Source organism: Lemur catta, chromosome 3, assembly GCF_020740605.2.
Source record: "Lemur catta isolate mLemCat1 chromosome 3, mLemCat1.pri, whole genome shotgun sequence".
In the NCBI taxonomy this organism is placed as follows: domain Eukaryota; kingdom Metazoa; phylum Chordata; class Mammalia; order Primates; family Lemuridae; genus Lemur; species Lemur catta.
The window spans coordinates 103,408,473-103,411,737 of record NC_059130.1 but is presented as its reverse complement, the minus strand read 5'-3'; positions in this window follow the sequence as shown (position 1 = coordinate 103,411,737).

Sequence of the window (3,265 nt, the reverse complement as noted above, 5' to 3'; positions counted from 1 at the left end):
TTTAGGCCCTTCCCAGTGGAGGGTGTGGCCCTGGCTGCAGGTGAGCGGGGTTACCACATCAGCAGGCCGAGCTCCGCCCCCGCCCCTCCAGCTGGGGAGGGAGGCCCCAGAGGCCCCAGAGCATGGTGGGAAGTGGGTGGAGAGAGGGCGGAGCCTGGTTGGCTGGCGAGGAGGGGAGGCGCCCAGGGGCGGGGGAGAGAGTCTGTGTGTGAGTGCACCTGGCCAGCCTCTGTGCGTTCCACAGTGCACAGGAGTGTGTACAAATAAGTGCGCGCTTTGACTGTGAGGGTAAAAGTTTGTGTGCAAGAACATGACTGGCTCACACCCTCAATCCTAGCACTCTGGGAGGCCGAGGCGGGAGGATCGCTTGAGCTCAGGAGCTGAGACCAGCCTGAGCAAGAGCGAGACCCCGTCTCTACTGAAAGTAAAAAAAATTAGCCAGCGTCATGGTTCGCACCTGTAGTCCCAGTTACGGCAAGTGGATCCGTTGAGCCCAGGGGTTTGAGGTTGCTGTGAGCTAGGGTGACGCCAGGGCACTCTAGCCCTGGATGACAGAGCAAGACTCTGTCTCAAAACCAAAAAAAACATGAATGTCTCTGAGTACTTCCTTGTGTGTGCCTTTGTGTCTGTGTGGCGTACCCGGATGTGCAGAAGTAAGCGTGAATGTGTCTGTGTGGCTCCAGGGTGCCTTTATGTGACCAAGTGGATAGTCTGTGTGTGACTCTGTGTGTTGCTAACAGAGTCCTCTCAGTCTGAACCTCTGTGAGTCCACATCTAGCAGCGCCCCTCCAACTGACCCCTGGCTGATGGAGGCATAAAGCCTGCCCCATCCTTCAGAAGCCCGACCCCTCTGCCCCTCTCCCTTCCTGGTGACTCACTGCCCTATCTCCCTGTCCCCAACCTCCAGAGCCTCCTGCCTCCTAACTCTCTTGCTCAGTTTGCTCTGTCCCCACCTGAAGGGAGGTTCTGTGACCAGGGAAAGAGGGACCTCACATTATTAGCTAAGTATCTTGTATTGTACCCCCATTTGACAGAATGAAAACAGAAGGCTCAAAGCACTGCAGTGACCTGCTGCAGGTCACACAGCAGGCACGTGTGTTTGATTCCATGACTCTTTTTTTTCCTTAGAGACAAGGTCTCATTCTGTTGACCAGGCTGGAGTACAGTGGTGTGATTGTAGCTCAATTGCAGCCTCAAACTCCTGTGCTTAAGCAATCCTCCCAACTCAGCTCCCTGAGTAGCTGGGACTACAGGTGTGCGCCACCATGCCCGGCTAATTTTTTTTTCTTGTGTATATTTTTAGCTGTCCAAAATCATTTCTTTCTATTTTTAGTAGAGACGGGGTCTTGCTCTTGCTCAGGCTGGTCTCGAACTCCTGACCTGGAGCGATCCTCCCGCCTCGGCCTCCCAGAGTGCTGGGATTATAGGCATGAGCTACCACGCCCGGCCTATTTTTACTTTTTGTAGAAACAGGGTCTTGCTATTTTGCCCAGGCTGGAATGCAGTGGCTCAATCATAGCTCACTGCAGCCTCAAACTTCTGGCCTCAAGTTTCCCACCTTGGCCTTGAAGAGCTGGGATTATAGGTGTGAGCCACTGTACCCAGCCTGTTTCCATGACTGTAAGATCCCTGGCCTCATCCAGTCCCATCAGTGGCCCCAGCCCATGGCTCTGGACCTGGACATAAAAAAGGGAACTGACATTTAGTGAACCCCCAGCCACTTGCTTGGCCCTTCCCATGTTGTCATTTCATTCTCTTCAGTCTTGGTCAGAGAGACGAGGCAGCTTGCCTAGGCTCACACAGTGGAGAAGCGGGATTTGAACCCAGGCCTCTCTGGCTCTGGAGCTCATGTTATGGGGCACGGTGGTGAGGTTCTGTCCACGGCCGACTGGCCTCTAGTCCAGAGGGAAAGGAGGAAAGCACCATGAGGCCTGGGTAGAAATGGGGAGAGGGCCCGAGACAGTTCATATTTGACATCACCCAGGGCTGAGGTGACACAGTCTCTTGTGAGCCCCATCAGCTGCCCCCAGCAGGACTTCCTGTTCTAACCAGAGTCAGGCTCCCTGCCATTGTCCCCCTGCCCTAGTGGGAGGGGGCTGGGTTGGGGAAAAACATGACTAAGTGAACCCAGGCTTGAGCAACCTCCCCCCCCACACCAGCCAGTCACAAGTGTTTGAAATTCCACCATCCCACTGACCTCTGTCCCCTGAGGCTCCTCTTTCAGAGCAGAACCCCAGGCTCCTGGGGATGTGTCTAGAGTCCCCAACCCAGTCTGGCCTGTGTGGCTAGAGCAGAGGGCACCAGGTGGAAGCCCTGGATGCCCTTCTGGCACAGGGATGGAAGCAGTGAGAACAGGACAAGGCCCCTACAGGGAGTGTGAAGGGCAGGCCTCTGGGGAGGCTGGGACCCGCTCTTCTCACCACAGTCCCATTTCATTTTCCCAGCAGCCTCTGGCGCAGCCGATGTTACTCCCATTCTTCTAATGAGGAAACTGAGGCTCTGAGAGGCAGATACATAGCAAAAGCAGGACTTGAATCTCACCTTGGGACTTCAAGTGCAGGGCTCTTGCTGGCATAGGTGGCTTCCTCCGGATCCTAGGGCTGGCTTTGGCTAGTGGAAGAGACCGGAGAGGCAGGAATGTGAGAAGCAGGGTTTGTTTGGCTCTTTTGGGTGACAAGGGCCAGAGAAACACTCACCCAGGGCTTCAGGAGACAGGGCCTTGTCGTGAGGCTACGTGGGAAGTGAGGCAGACAGGGACGGTGCCCCTCACCTCCAGGCCTCGTGGAGTCCTCGTGGACACTTGTGAAGCAGAGCAGCCCCACTGACCTGGGTGTCTCGTCACTGCCTCAGCCGCAGGTGCCCAGTGCTCCCAAGTCTGGGGCTTGGTGGTCACAGAGACTCTGTCGTGCTGGGGTTTTGCTTCTGTTTGTCCTCACGTCCTGCCTGCCTAGCGTCCTTGCTGCCCTTGACTCCTGCTGCCTTTGATCCTGCCCTCAGCCCTCTCTGGGTCACTCCCTTCCTCCCTGAGAGAGGATCCACTTGGTTCGATGAATCTGATTCCTGGAGGACAGTTCAAGCCAGACCACTTCATGGGCCACCGGCCAGCTGGGCAGGGGCCAGGCCCTGGGTCAGGCCCACCTCCTGTCCAGTTAGTGGCAGGCCAGTCGGGTCACTTGGCGACCTAAGAAACTCTTAGCACTGTGGGCAAGGCAGGCACTTAGAGCGTGAACCACTCCCCTGAATCCAGACCCTGAGTTCAGCCTCT